Source organism: Wolffia australiana, chromosome 7 (genome assembly GCF_029677425.1).
Source record: "Wolffia australiana isolate 7733 chromosome 7, ASM2967742v1".
In the NCBI taxonomy this organism is placed as follows: domain Eukaryota; kingdom Viridiplantae; phylum Streptophyta; class Magnoliopsida; order Alismatales; family Araceae; genus Wolffia; species Wolffia australiana.
The window spans coordinates 11,392,123-11,411,280 of record NC_135841.1 but is presented as its reverse complement, the minus strand read 5'-3'; the positions used below and the strand labels follow the sequence as shown (position 1 = coordinate 11,411,280).

Genomic DNA, 19,158 nt, shown 5'->3' with positions numbered 1-19,158 from the left:
ATGAGGATATGAAGAAATTAGGGTTTAAGATTTGAAGGAGGTGGGATGGAAATCTAAGACGTAAACAATGGCATGAGAGATATTGGTGATGATAAAATGGAATAATAAGAAATAATGTGATTGAGATCAATCAATATAAGGCAAGATAACTTACCATGTAAGGTGAGCTGTTCCTCATCTTTATTGACCTCCTCAAAGCACTCAAAACACCAAGGAATGTTAGATGAATCTTCAAATCATTAGTCTCTTTCAATCAGTCTACCAAGGTAGGAAGTGATTTCAGAGATTTTGTTAAAAATATCAAGGACCGATCTTATAGATCAAGCTGTAAGATTGATGGATGAGAGAAAGACAAATCTACCCTTAAAACTCATCTTGACTTTCCTCCTGTGATATCAAGCCCTGAAGTTAATGAACCCTGGGTGTGGATTTGATGTAAACATTTCTATATGTTCCTAAACGGTGCCATAATTTCAAGTCTAGGGTTTGTCTTTCAGCTTCTTTAAAATCTGGCAATCATTGGTCAGGATGTTGTCACTTTGTTCCCAATTGACAACTTGTGATGCCGTATGCATCTTTATGGCCAAAATAAATAAATAAATAATATATTTAATTAATAATGAGCGTGTGGTGTCGGGCTGCATCATCGCGCTCCACATCCACACTTAAAATCTAATTGTATGTTTGCATGGGCCACATGTATACATGGGTTTGCTTGTGCATTGATACATTGTAGGCATAGTCTTTTTTTTACTTTTCAAAAAGTAAATTGTTGACTATTTTATTATCCCTTTTTCTGCTTTAGAAATTACATTTACTATGTATAGATGTGGATCATTTTTAATTGGTCCAAATCATTCCCTGCAACTAAAACCTAAAATGCATTAGTAATTTTTGCTTGCTTTGGTATCTCAATTTTGATGTACTAATGGTGCCTTTTTTGGAATGATTTTCTGCACTAATCATTGCAGAAAATGGGGATTGGTTGTGCTTCAACTAATACAATATAAACAAATGGCAGGATTTTAAACATCATTCTAAAAATAAATTTAACATTTTTCGACTTAGTAAGACACATATATACTCCAACAAAAATTTTAATATTTAAAATTAACCTACTAATTATGTGCATTATGATTGACACATCCATGTCCACTAAGGCATTCTCGCATTAATAACTTTGGCCATTTACTAGTAATACCAAAAATCGTACTTAAAATTCTAGGATCGAGCACTTTAATCTACGACTAAGACCAAGAGTCCATTTTCTTCTACATAGCAGTAAGTATACCTGACGGTGCATTAAGAAAATGGTTTACCATGTCCAGATGAAGTGTTCACTTCAATGTTGCTCTATGGAGAATGTATGATTTGATGTACATTGACTGGAAAATAATTTGGCATGTTTCTTTCAGCTTTACATTTTGGGCGTGTCATTTAGCATTTATTTCAGTTAAATTAATTATTCTTCAAGTTTTATGTTAAATTGAAATTCAAAACTCATATTAAGTGGGTTGTTTTTTTATCATAAATAAGAAAACAAGTAATGGATACAATTCTTAAAGAATATGAATTCAACAGATGTCGATGTAGATTAAATCAATCTATGATGTGGTTAAAACCTATAACTTTAAAATAATAAAGTAATAGTATGACTTTTAATTTTCAGTTTTTTTAATCAGGGGAAAATGGAAGTCATTAAAAAAATGTTACACCTAACTTTAAGCTTAAATCACATTGATGCATAATCCATTTATTTCTAATAAACTTATAAAATATGTGATATTCCTGTTATAACTAGCATGATATTTTTTTGTCAATTTAATTTTGCATGAAAATTATAACCCCATTGGTTTTTGTATATCTATAACCCATTTTAACCTGATGGTTTGAGAGTTGTAGGTTATTGATTAGTTCAAACATAGGGTTTAAATGCCTTTTTTAAAATTCAAATTAATGAATATTGTTTTTTAATGATTTTACACTTAATACCATTATAAATAATACATGCTAAGGGTTAGCTGCATAGGGATGCATTTACTCAAATTCATAATTTTCCTTAGCCTGGGAACGAAGCGATAAGGCCACACCTAAAAATATATTTTAAGAATTACGTGAGTCTTTTAATGAATCTATAATTGGTCAAAAAGCTAAAAAAATGCCTCAAAATATGTTATATACTTTATCTAAATTTCATTTCATTTAGAATGGTTTAGTTTTTTTTCAATTTTACATGATTAAATATAAAGAAAGATGAGTAGTTATGATAAAAAATATTTTACAGCCATGTTTTGAGAATTGATTTTAATGCATAAAAATAATACAAATAATAAATTTTTTTTTGTATTTTTGTATCATTTTTTTTCTTTTTAATGAAAAAAATAAAATAATAAAGATGTAAGCCTTAGGTGTGAGTCCTGAGTCAAATGAATCGTCCCTTCGGGGACATCCGATAAAATTGGAACGATACAGAGAAGATTAGCATGGCCCCTGCGCAAGGATGACATGCACAAATCGAGAAATGGTCCTGAGTCAAATGAATCAAGGGTTAAAAAGGATTCCCCTAGAGCAACCCAGACTTAGCCGAAACTCGCCTGTAAGAATAATAAAGAGGGACATGGTTAAAAATGGATTAAAATTTAAATGGATTTCAATTATATTTGAACATGTATGAAATGGGATGGAATTTTGTAAGGGTAAATGGATGAATTTTAAATGAATTTGTGGGTTAAGAAACTAGGTAAAGAGATTTAAAGGGAGAAAATTTTGTATTCTATAGGGGGAAATGGTATAAAATGGGTGGATGGAGGTAAAAGGAACTGTGAAATGAAGGAATATTAGGGTAAATGGAATTTTAGATATCGATTCCCAAAGTTTTGATGCTTGTGGCTTGAGCCCCCAATGCATTTCACTATGCAAGAAATGGATGAGACATAGAAGAACACTTCAAAATATTTATTTCGACTGAATTAATAACCATGATCCTGGAGAGCCTTTTCATGGTGGCTAGTCACTACTACATTTATAGAATTGGTTAAAGAGAAGGAGAAAGAGAACAGTAACATAGGGCATGCTCTAAAATACACTTCTTTTTTTCCTTTATTTTCTCTCCTTGTCATTCCTTCCTCTTTCCCACTGGTTCAATTTTGAATTTCTGGAGTTTTTCAATAAAAAGGGAAGTTAGAGGACATTGTGAAGGACTGAGTGTCCATGGGCCACACCTCTCAACTGCTCCTTTAAAGCCCAAAACCAAAATTGCCTTAATTTGGCCCCATGGCACAAAGGTTTAGGCTATTGACCCTCATCCAATGTAATTTCTATAAAATTCTTCATGCATAGGACTTAAAAATATTTACCAGTAATATTTTTTTCTTGAAATAGAAGTCCAGAAAGGTTTGCATAAAGTGATGCTTATGGTAAAATTCTGAAATATTTAGATATTCTTGTTAATAAAATGCTAAAATCAATATTCAAATGCTTTAATTCATGTAAAATGGATGGATTTTTAGACACATTTAACATGTTATCTGGCATAATCCTCTAATACAAAAGAAGGATGGTCACACTAGACCACGAAATCCCTTAATGAACATATTTCTGGATCTGACCTAACACTGATTTGAATCTAATGGCTAAAGAGTAGCAGGTTATATATTAAATGCAGCACTTTATCCACAACACATAAAAAATGTGAAATTAATCAATCTGATTTCCACTCAGATATCCATACAAATCAATTCAATGAACTCTTTTCCCATGTAGAATCCCTTACCTATCCATAATTTCTCAACAATTGTGGTGACAAGATTATCTAGATTCATCATGAGTAGGACCAGACGGTGATTTTCTTTCAAGTAAATGGATGTCCTTATTGAGTATCCAAATATTTAGAACATATGCTTAAAACGTAATGATCAGAATGTTATGATATTTCGATAACTCAGTCATTACATGTATTTATGGACTTCAATAATAAGCTTACACATGCAATGTATTGGATAAAGTGTCAATGAATATCAATTGAGACTTGGAATGTAATTTGGCTTCCAGGAAAAATCTATTTCCAACATATAGCTCTTTTCTTGTGGAAGTAGCATATTGGCTTCACAATCATGTCTTCGTGAATATTTTCATGACACTAAATTCCCATCAGATCTAACCATGGGCTCTAATACTAAATAAAGAATGGGGGCTAATAACCACTCTGATAGGTAGGAGAAAATCCCTGCGTGGACATAAATTGATATCAGTGATTAAAAGAAATATCATCATTTGGTTTTTGTCATAATCAGCGGTTTATGAGACCCGAACAATCCATGAATTTGTATCACGTCCTATATTAGTATCATTGTACAGTGGAATTTGGAGTGTTTTGAAAAAAAAATTATAAGGAAAATGCAAGGTTCAAAAGAACTTGTCTTGGTGCAACTGGTAATACCATCATCCACATCAAGCTTGTTCCTTGAATTCATGCCTTCTAGACACGACTAATCTGAAGACACAAGACATGCACTAAACAATAATGACAATTACACCTCAGGATTAGCTTTGAATATGGTTTTCCACAGATTCAAAGAAGCCATTAAATCATAGCTTGTGAAAAAACAATTATTATTTCTGGTAGCAGGAACCCTCATCTATTGAGAAAGTGAGAAAATAGGGATATAGCTTTTATCGCATATAATACAAAAGATTAATATAATTTAAACAACAAGATCTACGTTCTAATCTAATATTATAATAATTGACTCTGTGTGTGTGTGTTTGCACGTGGTATAGATATTATGTGTCATGCACATGTTCATGCTTGTGTGACCATATGTACGCTTGCAAGCTCAACCTCGACCCCAGATTTGGGGTATTGCAAAGCCCTGCATGTTAGAGTTTGTTTTCACAAATGGAATCTAAATCATACTTTCTCTCTCCAATGAAAAAAACCTATTTGGGGTTAAAAAAATATAGGTTTGGTGCCTGGCTTGCTAGTGCACATATTACACATATGTGCACATGCAAATGACTTGCCTTAGCATGCACCCGCCATTTGAGTGCTTGGGATCCCTGGATGGCTCTCTTAAAAAATATGCATTTACCTTGATCTCGCCTCATGTATATGCTAATTTCCAAACTCTAAATTCATAAGTCACTTTGTATTCCAGCCAAATAAAAAACCAAAAGCAGAAAGCTGTAAGGGCAGATAGTTACATAATCTTCTATTGATCCTGAATACCCGTACATTAGATGACTCATTGGTTTGTATTTAGGATACATGTGAATATTGGCTAGATTAAATCCTAGGTACTGCATTAAACCCCATCCAGATTGAATCTCAATCCTGAAAATGTTTCATCTTAAATACATTTAGTCTTAATTGCTTGTCTATTAATGAGTATGTGTTACCTTGATTTAAAACCAGATTTTATTTGATCTGTTCTATTGGCCAATGGGGAATGGGGAATCTTTACATCCCCCAGTATTAATAATGCTTGATTCTCCTATTGACATGTTCATTCAAAGAAATGTGAGGTCTCTATCTCCCAAGCTACTGAATCATTTGGGATAAATTGGTCTTTACCAAGCCTTTTGGGAGTAATGAATCTGGTGCAAATACAGGTGATTCCCATTTCTATTCCTTCTTTAATAAATTATCACACAAAATATGTTTGCATCATAGTTTCGATTACCTGTTGATCAATGCACTAATATTATAGAGTTGACATGTATATTCAAACTAAAGTCTTCATAAATACATGTTAACATGGTTTTAAATTAATAATTGCATTTTCAAAATTATTTGATAATTTCCGCCTTTTGCATTTAAAAAAATTATTTCACATGTATTTATTAAATAAAATTTATAATATTGATGTGATAAGCCTACAATTTATGTGAAAATACGTCATTGTTTGAGCTTTTAGACTTACGCAATAAAATTTATAATATCCCTTAATCACTAAATACTACGTATAGAGTAAGCAAGGAGTCAAACAACAGGGAGACACTCTGCAAGAATTTTTATCCTATTTCAAGTCAATTAATCCAAGAATGAATTAATTTGGATTTAATAAACCCTAATTTTGTTTAATTCTGTTTATAATTAATCAAAATTAAGTAGAAACTTAATTTTGATCTTAATGTTTTTGGTCAAGACAATAAAGTGGGATAATTTTGATTATTATATCATATCAATTTATATTACCAATTTCCCAATCAAGATTATTTTTTAAGACCATTTTTATGTATTAAAATTGGGAATTAATAATTAAGAAAGGGATTTTTGAAATTGGACCTAAAGATGGACGAATTGTTGGATGAAATTTTATATTTGGGTTTTTAGTTATTTAGTTTAATTTTCATGCAATCAATTTCAAAATCAAGAGAGAGAAAGTAGACGAATTAACTGAGAGAAAGAAAGTATAAGAATTTGGGGGAAAATTGATTAAATATGAAATTTGATCCTAATCTAAAGATCTAAAATGCCAAATTGGATGAAAATCAATGTAGAACTAAGGATTAAAAACCAGATATTGAATCAAAATCAAAATGCAATGATAATTTCATTTCAAATCAACTTCAAGGGCATGTACATTTCGCCCATGCCATGGCGTTTTAGAATCTTTCAAGAAGAAGGTCAAAAAGCAAATTAGAAACTTACAACTTTCAATGATGAATCAGGATCTGTAGACTTCCAAAGCAACTCATGTGTCCTTCCTGGCTTTGATCATATTAGGATGATTTAAATAAATGATACTACTGGTATTAAACCTATCCTTTCACTTAATAATATCCTATTAGAAATGGCAAAACGAGTACAGTCCACTAGGCATGATGGTCTAATTATTAATTTAGCATCTGTATATGAAGGATATGTATTTTATTTACCCGCTTTTATAGATTTCTGTGGCAGGATTTATAATCAAGGATCTTACGCTTTCATGAAATTTATCCAGCTAGATCTTTAATCATTTTTGATAATACATATATATCTCCTAACATTAATATGAATGCATTAGAAATTAGAAAAGAAATCTCTATAGCAGCAGCTTTTAAGTATAGAAATTTAAAAATCCAATCATGTGGATCGTAGAGGGAGAAAAGATAAACATCCCCTATGAATTTCAGCTCAATCGGACGGCTAGATCTCTAGATATCACCATTTTACTGGCGTTTAATCTCAACCATTAGATCAATTTTATCTCTCCTCCATGTAGATAGAAGTGGCATTTTCTGATTCGTCACTCGCTTTCACCGTCCTCGAATCACGCATTGCCACGTGTTTCCGCACTGAAATGGCACAATCATCACCTTTAAGAGAGATAAAAAATGCCCTTTTGTGTGGCAGAGATCGCGCCATGTCGCCCAGCGTATCCTTCTTTAAAAAACAAAAAAATAAAGGTGAGCTTACCTCACATTAAACGCACGAGGAATCGATTTCCGTGTGCAATCAATGCACACGGCTAATTGATTCCTCGTACAAGGAATCCTTTAATATTTATAAATATATGCATAATCAATTTCCACGTGCAATCAATGCACGCGGCTACCAATTCCGCGTTTAATGATTATGTGAAAAGTTTTATTTAATAAATGCATGAAAAAGTTAAAAAATCATACCTTTACTTCGCCGCCCGTGCCACGTTACTCCGTTTGAAACAATCATTTGCCTTATTATGGCATCGCGCATTTCGATCCCATAATGAGCCAATCATGCAATGACATTTTAATGCATCCACTAAAAAATTAGAAACAATCATAAAATCAAAGTGCAAGTAATTTATATCCATTTATATATGATAACATCCAAATATGGCCATTAAAACACAAATGTAATGTAATAAACATCAATGTAACATTATAATTTGCAAGTTATCACAGAGACAGGTGATTCTTATTTATATTCTTTCTTTAATAAATTTTCATACAAAATATGTTTGCGTCATAGTTTCAATTACTTGTTGATCAATGCATTAATATTATAGAGTTTACATGTATATTCAAACTAAAGTTTTCATAAATACATGTTAATATGGTTTTAAATTAACAATTGCATTTTCAAAATTATTTTATCATTTCTGCCTTTTGTATTTAAACCAATTATTTCACATTTGAGTTGTCTTGACATAAAGCTTTCATATATGAATGTATTTAATACTAATTTATATAAAGGTTGCTCAGATTTTGTTGGTCTCAACTCTTGCTTCCCACTATCTTAATATTTATTTTTTTATTTGTTTGCAAATGTCTGGGAGCATCTATGACTTCAAAAAACATTATTACAGCATTAAAATTGGAAAGCCATACTCCATCATATGATTTTAAATTTAATATCAACATGTAATACAAGGAAAAAAATCACCAACCTAAATTTAATAAATTAGATGCAACATGGCAACTGGAAGAAATTAACTAATTTTCATGTCAGTAAACATAATTGAACAATAAGACATATGGTAATGTTAAGCAAATAAATAATTTTATAAATTAAATATTGGCTGAATTTTAGCTACTGTTTCCATAATTGAAAGCATGGTATGTCTCCCATCATGACACATATCATGTCCCTCATCGAAAATATTACTGATGCTTGAATATTCTTTTTCTCAGAGCACACACTGATGATTTTATAATCAATCAATGGAAGAAAAAAACATAAATGGGTTCCAATTAGGCCATTTAGAGTAACAAAAAATTGAGGAATTGGATACAAGACTAGCAGCACGATGGCGCACACCATAAAGGATCATTGACGACATCGACCCCGTCGGCCGCCGGGTGAAGATGCTCACTTATCGCTTTTGATTTTCACCGTTTCTTTGTCAAATTTTGTGGTTTCTTTCGCACTGGTCGTTTTGTTTTCGTCGCACAGCGACGCATCCCGTCTACACCGTGTGTCTTTGTCGGTGTGTGGGAGGGGGTCCTTAGCAATTTGGACTCCCCTCCCTTGGTCCCCTTTGTCTTTTTCTTTATGTTTTAAATTTTCCATTTTTAATTTGTAATGGGGGAGCCATTATATAAGGGCCCCCTGATGGACCTGACTCCCCCTTGTTGACCCACTTAGGGGGCCCATTTGACCCCTTCCCCCTTTATAAGGGACGAGGGAGGCGCACTAGATCCTTAGAGCAGGAAGAAGAAGAGCAAATCGACGTTGTTTTTTTTTCTGGTCTCCCTCCCTCGTTTAGAGAAGAAGAAAGAGGGAGGAAGAGTTGAGGGAGGAGATTGAGCAGAGAAAGACAGAAGAACGGGATTGGGAAGGCACGCCGGTGATAGAGAGCAACGGGGGAGCATTCTTGCCCCCCCCTCTCTCTCTTGAATTCAGAAGAACTCCCCGTCCCGTCACTAGAGAATTGGGAACATGGAGAATTGGGAAAATTGGGGAATGTCTGGCCGTTCACAACACCATCTGCTGGCCTCCCGATTTGCAAGGATCCGCACCTGCACGTAGCTAGCCGGCGACCGAAACTACGACGCCCAAATTTGCGTTCAGAGGGTGCAGGGGGAGGGTGCTCGCCAGAAACCACAAGTAGCTTCGCCGGCGACCAACTAGAATGATCGGCGGCTAACCCCACTCCTGTTGGGGCCGTCCCTTCTCTAGGATGGCAGGTGATCGATGATTCTTGTCTCACTCGACGCCGCCCAGACTCCGTCGTCCACACAGAGCTCGCCGGCGACCAATTCAGTGCCTCCCTTCTCTAGCCATTATTTGACGTGGTCCACGACGCAGCAAGACCGGCAGACGGTTGATCAATTTCGTGTGAAATCGACCATTGTCGAAGCTATTCGCCCGGCGACCAGATGAGCACCAATTCCTTACAAGGGGCTTTATTTGATTGATCGATGGGAGACCAACCCTACCTATGGACCCAATCACGCACGTGGTCTGAAGATTGTTGATCGAGCTCCCTCACGGCACTTCGGACGCCTCAAGCTCTATGCCAGCCGCTCGCGAGGCGCTGCCACCTTGGCCGCTGTTAGCTCGCCTTCACTGCCCATCCCAAGCGCATAACCGGGCCTGGTGAGTCCTTGAACCGCATTGCCGCTAGTCATCTCTCTTGGCCCATCCTCGACTCCTCTGACCTTTACACCGAGCTCCTCTGACCATTGTCGAGCTGGTGTCAGCTCTTCGGCGCCGTCTCCGCCCCACCCGCTCCGACCGCCGTAACCGTCGATGATTCTGCACCACGAGCCACACACCGACGAGGTACGCTGTCCTCTCCCATCGCTGGTTTAATTATCTCCTGCAGTATAATTTCATTTCGACTCCACTGCATTTTGGCTTGGTAGGTGAGAGAGGCAATTTGAGAGAAACTACGAAAATTTGAGTGTCTTACCTGTACAGCCGAGTCCATGCATTACATGCGAGCCCTACGGATTGATTCCGTTCACCCGTAGACGCTTTTGTTGCTTCGAGAAGGTTCGAGAGGCCACCGTCGCCATCACCCGGCGACCCCGTCCAAGCTTAGAGCTCGGCGCCTCCCTCGAGTCGGAGCCTGCAAGTACGACACATAGGACGCATCTTCATCACGACGTAGTTACATCAACCCATTAGGGTTTCATCCGTCGGATGACGACACCATCGACATTCGATACCACTACCTATTATCGGTACCGAGCCATCATACTCGGTGCAGACTGGACCGCGTCCTAAACGACGTCCAGCATCACAGCATGTGGAGGAGAGAAGAGAATAGCAAGGCTCCAAGTAACTTAACTTCAGATCATGGTGCTTGAGTACCAAGACGTCAAATTGAATTAAAACTTTACTGGAAGCTTCATTTTAGCCCCTCTTTATGTACAAGGTAATTTTCACATGCAGATAAAGCTTTACCCCAAACATATGTTGGTGAGAAGGAAAGTCGGTATCATGGATCAGTTCTTACGTTTGTACTTTGATTCTAGTATGTCTCCTTCCTAATATTTTTTATTCTGATTAGATTTATGCAAAACACAAGCTATGGGTGAAATATAAAATCCCATGCCTGGATTCCTATCCAAGAAAAATCCTAGAGCTATCTTGATCACCCAAAACATAAAAAATGTGATCACTATTCGATTTATTTATTCTTCCGATACAATTTTCTGAAATTTTGTTCATGACTCAACTAATATTTCTCCTCAATCCTATCTGATCTCTAAATTTTTGAAAGAAGATCAAGATCTTAAATATTATCACAGTTATTTATCTCCATCCCAGCACCTACTTCACTGCTTATTTCTACATCTATCTCTCTCTCCTTCTTCCTAACCAGATAAAAATTTGGATGTTTCATGATCTGCGTTGTGTTTTGACCCCTTATTATAGTTATAAATGTTCTTTCATGATTAAGGTTTTTTTTCTGAATTTTTTAAACAAGTATACTTGACTCAAAAAATGATTTATTTTACACCTAGGATGGATTTGTTCTCTTTCATGTCAAACCAGGTCATACCAAGTTTATTTCATACGGATAAGCCTAAAATTGGTTTGATTAAATGCAAGTTTAAATGTGTCGTTAGGATTTAGCTTATGCAATAAATTTATAAAATTCCCTTTTTAAAATTATAGAAAGTTTTGAATGACAAAGGGGTCGAGCCACAGGTAGGCACTTCTCAGGAATTTGTATCCTAATTTCTATTAATGAATTCAAGAATGAATTTATTTTTGTATTTAATGGTCCTTAATTATGTTTAATTTTGTTTTGTAATTACTCAAAAGTAAGTAATATCTTTATAGTGATCTTAATTTTATATTTTTGATTTTTTTGATTTTTTTCAGAGTAATTGGATTACCAATATTCAAATCAAGATGATTTATCAAAACAAATTTTTATGTATTAAATTTGGGAGTTAATAAGCAAGAAAGGGATTTTGAAATTAGACTTGAAGATGGACGAGTTTATGGATGAAATTTTGGATATAGGTAACTAATGTTTCTGACAATCAATTTTTATATCTAGAGGGAGAAAGTAGGTGAGCTAACCTAGAGAAAGATAGTGGAAAGAATTGGTGGAAAATGAATTATAAATGAAATTCAACTCTAATATACGGATCTAAGATGCAATACGAGATGAGAAATAATGTAGAAATAGGAATTTAAAGTCAGATCTTGAATAAAATTCAAATTGCAAAGCTAATCACCATTAAAATCATCTACAAGGGCATGTACATATCGCCCATGCCTTGGCATTTTGAAATCATCCAAGAAGTTAAAATAGTGAAGAGGAAACTTACAAATTTGATTCTTGAAGAAAGATCTGTCGACTTAACAAGCAAATCCTGTGTCTTTCTTGGCCAAATAACTCGGGGGGGAGCTTCCTCGTCGGTTGTCACCTTCTTCCTGACCTCTGATTTATAACCAAACTGTATGGGTCGTAGAGGGTGAAAAGACAAACCTACCCTCAAAATTTTGGGGGCAATTGGATGGTTAGATCTCAAGATATTGCCATTTAGTGGCAATTAATCACAGCCCTTAGATCATTTCTCTCTCTTCCACGCAGCTAAAAAATGCTGTTTCTGATTGGTTGCCTTGTTTTCTCCGCCTTCGGATTGCGCGCTGCCACATTTTTTTCTGCTTCCAAAGGGCTCAATCATTCCTATTCACGATGCCTTTTGAGTGGCTAGGAGGGTGCCCCATCACCTATTCGCATTCCCATAAAAGAGTAAAATAAAAACACAGTTTTTTTTTCAATTTTGAAAATAAATGCATGCGGAATGTATTGATTCCCTGCGTGCATTTATTGCACAAAAATTTCCAAAAGGGAAAAAAACAAGTTTACCTTTTCTCCTTGCTCTCCGCGCTAGGTAATCATCAAGGTAATGATTTGCTCATTATGGTATTGCGCATTGCAATGCCATAGTAAGCCTATAAAATGCTCATTTGGCACATCCAATCATTCGCCGAAATTTTCGGGTGAATGCCGTGGACGGCAAGAAACTTTAACTGAAAATTTTTATTTTAAATGCCAAATAAATCCAAAATATATATTATTTTAATTCTAAAAATTATTTATTGGCTATATAATGGTCAGAAAATTATAAAACAATTTGGAAAAATTCAATAAGAATTAGTAAAGGCATTAACGATCTCTAGCCAAGTCTTTTATGTCCTACGAAAAATAAATCTTCGATGCAATGAGGTCAAATGTCATGTAAAAAATACTAATTTTTTTTTTAAAATCATGAAAATATAGTGCAAGCCATTTATGTCCATGTAATTACGGTAACATGCAAATATGGTTACTAGAACACAAATGTATGTAATATTCACAAATTTTACATTATAAATTAAAGTTATCAAATACTTCCTATTGTTTAATGAATGAAATAAATATACACTGATTCCATCATGCTCACAAAAGAGATCATAACTCTTCTTCACCTGTAGTTTCCATTGTAGCTCATAACCACTTGATAAAGAGATCATAGTTGTGCTTCAGACTTCATTTAGATACTGTCTTTTAATTGTGCATTGCCATTGAAAACAAAATAATGATAAGGTTAATCGCATGAAATTTCAATATTTATTTGAGTTTTCAGTACTAATTATTAAAGGGTTTGATAGATTTTTAAATGATATTCTGATTTTTATCAAGCTTTAGATATTTTTATGGAAATTTCTGTAATTTCATAAATAAGTTAATTTTCTTGGTCATGATTATTTTTTTATAACTTAATGACATTAAATTCATTGACCAAATATTTTTCCACGTTCAAATAATTTTTATATTTTTAAAAAATTAGTAGTATGAATAAAATAATTTTACACATCATAATATATGTTTTCAGAAACTTTTGACATTTTTGAAATATATGTTATTTTTAAGTCACAAGATAAATTTCTAATTTTTTTATAAAGAAATATATTTATACAAATTTTAAAGGGTTTTATGCGTTTTTTGGATTTCCAAGATTTTTGTCCTATTTGGCAGTCCACTACATATATGTAAGATGAGAGAAAATTGGATAGCTGAGAATGATTCAACTTGAAATGCGACATCTAAAGATCCAAAAGGCATTTGGAAGGAAATTTTGTCTCTTTTTCCTCCATCTATCCATACTGTTCGGTTTGCTCCTACGATATTAGGCAAAATGAAAGGAAGTGATTTCATGATTCATCAAGTTCTTATGGTGTTCATTGTCGATTGAGTTTATAAAGTGAAAGAGAAGTGGAGAGACTATTTCAGTGTCATAAATTTCCTTGATCCTGATTATTATAATGATATATGACGAGTCTTCTTATATTTGCTTCATTTCATCTTCATCCACCTATTCACATCCACGCACTCACATCTGTCTATCGACATCCATCTCATGCATCACGTGGATACACATCATTCATCCGACTCTTACCCGTCATTTTCATTCAGCATGCCTAATTTCAACATACATTTACTAGGTATTAGGCAGGTATATTTACTTATTTTCCTCTTCATCTCATAATATTCTAAATTTACACATACCTTCTCTTATCACACAAACATCAGGTTGACATTCCTTTGAAATCAAACTATGTTCCCGGTGGAGATGACCCTTGCTCTTTACTAATTAGTCAAACTCTTTTATGAATCAAGTGTTTATAAACCTTTATTGGTTCACTCAAATGTGAACTACAATTGTATCGCTGCATTTGAGTTTATCATTCATGAGAATAACTTCAATTATCAAAACATACACATACTTGATAAAACTGAGACTCAAACCTGACAATTTATTATTTTAAAAGTAAGCATTTCTTGAATAAAGATACACTCATTCATCTACTCCATTTACTCCAAGGTAAAGTTTTGCTTGGAATAATTGGGTGTGTTGAATGACCAATTCTAAAGATAACACCATGTTATAAATAATTGGGTTTGAGACAGGAAATGGCAGATGTAAAATTAAACATTAATTAATGATATTCTCAAATTTATCATAATCCCATGATATTGAACAATTTTGAGTTTTAAGCTAAATTCAACAAGTTCATGTTACAATAATATCAGCAACAAACAGTTAAAAACTTCAATGTTATTATATTATTATGTTTAAAAAATAGTGTGCGGTATTTATTGTTTACTTTATTACTTATTAGTTACATATTAGTTATTTTATTACTTAAGTGATTTTCCAGATCAAACCATGTGTGATTGTTTTTAACCATATTTTTTCTTTATGATCATATACTATTTATTATCAGGTTTTTTGTTATTCGGGTGGCATATCCCTATAGATATGTCATTTAACAGCCATTTTTACTTTATATTGATGTAAATTTGTCCCTAGAGTTTCTTCTAAGGAGATAAACACCCTTACAGTATTTATCTTTCCCATTGGAGAAATGGTCTTGAGATAATCAACCCCATAACTTAGATATATCATATAACATATAATTTACATCGTGCAGTTTTTTCATGTAATTAAGACAGTCTCATCGAAGTCAATTTGTAAGGAAAGGCTTCTTTTCATCATCTATTGATTTATCCATCTTAGATCGCTCAATGCATCTTCTAAGTTGGTCACAAAATTTTCATTTCCACAGTAAAATTAAAATAAATTTAATGTGACGTTATGTACACTTGGAAGCTAAATAATCATCAACTAGATAAATTTCATTTTGGTCCGAGTCTGTTTCCCTATCCTTAAATCTATAGGAAAGCTTGGGTATCTTGTCGCTCACTTGAATTAAATGAAAATGATACACTTAGCGGAAGCCTTTAAATGGAGCTCAACTGACATTCAAAAATGGATATTATAAATTTTTATGTAGTGGATCCATGATTTCTCGGATCCTAATTGAAAGGTGTTTATTTGTTCAATTGTGGCAGCCTCTAGACAGCCATGCAATCCTTAACACGTCAAATATCCTCCTTCACATAGACGAGGCACGTTCATGGTCTGTCATTGTACTTACCCCAACCCAGTCACATCAGCAATATAAACAGGAGAAGAAGAAAAAGGGGAAGGGCTCTGAATAATTCTGGATGGGGTTTTTTTTAGGGCATTCCCTTAATTATAAGAAGTGGGAATTTTTCTTAAAAACCCCAAACTTCACGATGTGATTCATTTGGGTTCTGAGAATTGATCATCATCAACATATAATTAGGCTCATCTTATTATTATGTAGAGTCAATATATACATCTTTTTACCTAAAATAATGCATGACCAATGGATAAAGAAACTTTTATCTTAATAAGTACACAATACCTCTTTAGTTATGCATGTACGTGTGGATATACAGATTAATGACAAAAAAAGCCAAAATGATGAATGCAATTTTTTAAAAAACGTTTATAGTAAATCTCGCATAGTCTAGTTGGGTGCGATGTTTAAAGCCTACCATTTTATGTAGTGTTTAGGAACTTTTGTAGACTTTGAAGAGACATGTAAAGGACTGTTGGGAAATATGCTTACATATGGACTTTATTGCAGAATCTTTGATAAATTTGATGATTTTATGCAATCATAGCAATCTGCGTTGAAGGGGGAGAAGTTCTAATGAACCATACTACTCTAACTTAAATCACAATAACTTGATCAAAACATTTCCCTTCAATGTTTCACTCTCAAAAATCTATCCATGAGTACTCATACCTATAAAATACGCCCATCGTTGTAATGTCATTTGATTTGTTTCTAAATATGATTAGTGAGATGTACTCACTTTATTAATTGTAATCTCATTTGTGTGTGTTTATTATATTTTTGAGGGAAGGATTGATATTGATATTTTTTATCATGTCTTGTGCGGGGAAAGTACCATTTCGCTTGTATGATCTATGATGATGACATTAGTTTAATATTTGAATTCTTAGACTCACATATTTTTAATTTTCCCACATGCCACAACAGACTCTGCCACTTGCAAGTATATATCTGCCTCAATCTACATATTCAGAATGACAATAAATCTCCATGTCGCCCCCATGTATCAATCTCTAATGCTCATCTGTCACAATTTCCATTTTAATGTATGAAGATAAAATTCCATCACACAATGTTCCTTGAGCATTAGTTAAACTAAATTAAATAAATCTAATTTTTTTCGCAGGGATACTGATTTCAAATTCCTAAAATATTGTACAATTTTTTTAAGAATAAGGTTAAATTGGATGAATATTTTTGACCTTAGCAGAAAAATTTTAAATTATTCCAAGTTTTAAAAATAATATTTACAAACCTTAAAATAGAAATTAAAGGTAAGATACATTTTGAATATTGTATAAATGATGCGTGTACAATATCTAAATTCCTACAATATTGTATAAAGGATTGATATACAATACTTGCTTCACATGGATTCGTCCCTGATTTTCATTTTATATACTTTTTAATTAAGAAGCCTTGAAGGATATTAATCAACCCCATTTTAGGTTTTTCAGTAACCAATTAGGGTCTGCCAGTAGGCCAAACCCTAGGATATCATAGGAGTACCAAGTGGATGAGGGACTATATGTAAAACGTAACGAACAACCATAAAATTCAATCAGAGAATTGATGTCTAACTTTTCATCTTCTAACGCATGGTTTTAGCTTGTCATCCCTCATGCTCAAAACTCACACTATGGATTGTGTTTAAATTGAACCCTGGTTTATTTATTTGTATGTTGATATAATTAATAAGGTTGGAAAATAAAGGTTATTATGATATTGAAGTAATTACCTAGACTGATACATTGCATTCATCAATAACAAGAAGATCATTGGGGAACCAAATGTTCCTTTGGGAGTTTGAAGATAAAGGTAAAGTCCAAGGGTTTTATTAATAGAATAAATTCCTAAAATAAATTCACTCAGCCAAAAATGATTAAGGTATTGATCCTTCTTCTCTGTTCCGTCCTTGAGTTGCCTTCCTTTCTCGATGTTGTCAGAATGGTTAATTGATGATGTTAGATGACATACCTTACATCATGCATGCAAATCAAACATACCTTAAATCATGCATGCAAATCAATTTTTTTTTAGGGTTTATGAAGTCATACAATGAAATGAACATGTATTTTTATGTTAAATTCCATTTTTATGCAATTGTTCATTCATTATGTAAAATTTCATATTTTTAATAGCTTTTTGCATTTCTAAAAAATAGTATGAATTACGTGGATTAAGTAGAAAGAAAATAAACAAATAAAAAATTAGTAAAAGAAACTTATAATAAAAATATAGATATAATAAAAAATGAGGGCTCCGAAGGAGCCACCAAAGGGCAGCCAAGGCGGCCGAGTGCAGGCGCCACCTGCAGCCACATCCAAGGCCGCAGCCGTAGGCAGCACTCGTACCGCATGTGCAGCCGAGGCCAGCTTGGTTAATTGATGATGTTTGACCAATGATAGGGTTCATCAAAAAGGAGGAGATTCAACATCACATGGATAACATGGTGACATTGAAAAGCTGGTCATATGAACGGTTGAACATTTTTTTTACTATCAAAAAACCAAAAAATCACAAATTTGATCTGTGCAAATGTGTCTTCATCATCAAAATTTAAAATCTCTATTATGGTTATCTTACGTGTGTTCCAAATAATGAATCATTAAAGGTTCATGTCAGCTAAAGCCATAGAATCAAACATGTTTGTAGGGGCACTAATGAATCATTCGGGATTTGAACTTTACAATTGTAATGGCTGGGAGAGTAGGAATCATATATCAAATCAGAAGTTGACATTCTCATTGTTATGTATTAGCATTATTGGGATCAGGCACACCTTCCAAAAGCTCTTTATGTGATGACCTTACACATTGTCTAAGTATTAACAACAAATGAAGCAACCTCTATGTGATTTGTTATTTTAAATAATGCCAATGCATCTTTTATTCCTTCTTTGCTACAACAGCAAAACAGCAATTAAAGTATGACAAACAAGAAGAAGAGGGACGGAAAAAAGAATAAACAATAGCTCAACTTGATATGTGAAACTCTTACTAAATCAGCACCTCTTTTAGCTCATGTCCGTTGGACCCATTTTGGTGTTTTAGGTTTGTGATTAATGAGCTGAAAATTAAATTATTCTAATTATGGAAGACTTTAAAAAACAATTTGACAGCACTTAGAAAATGAGGACCAAATCATTCTTGTGTGATTTCTTGATTCCTCAAGATAGATGTGTTAAGATGTTCATGTGTCTAGCCTCTAGTCATATCCATTTGATTCCCTGCATTTTCAATATCCTCCATCTTGATGATCATCGTTACCACTCAAACACA

The 19,158-nt window shown here is 33.8% G+C and overlaps 1 long non-coding RNA gene and 1 other non-coding gene across 3 annotated transcripts; both read left to right on the top strand.

Moving 5' to 3' along the window:
* The first annotated feature begins 2,433 nt into the window (after nt 1-2,433).
* Nucleotides 2,434-2,536, top strand: LOC144706228 (U6 spliceosomal RNA). Its single transcript, XR_013582200.1, has one exon. It is a non-coding gene; the product is annotated as a U6 spliceosomal RNA (small nuclear RNA).
* Nucleotides 2,537-9,112: 6,576 nt separating this feature from the next.
* Nucleotides 9,113-10,911, top strand: LOC144706095 (uncharacterized). 2 transcript variants are annotated; one of them, XR_013582172.1, is made up of 3 exons: nt 9,113-10,009; nt 10,114-10,195; nt 10,334-10,911. It is a non-coding gene; the product is annotated as an uncharacterized LOC144706095 (long non-coding RNA). The 2 variants fall into 2 exon arrangements; XR_013582171.1 differs by having other exon boundaries at nt 10,279-10,911.
* The last annotated feature ends 8,247 nt before the right edge of the window (nt 10,912-19,158 follow it).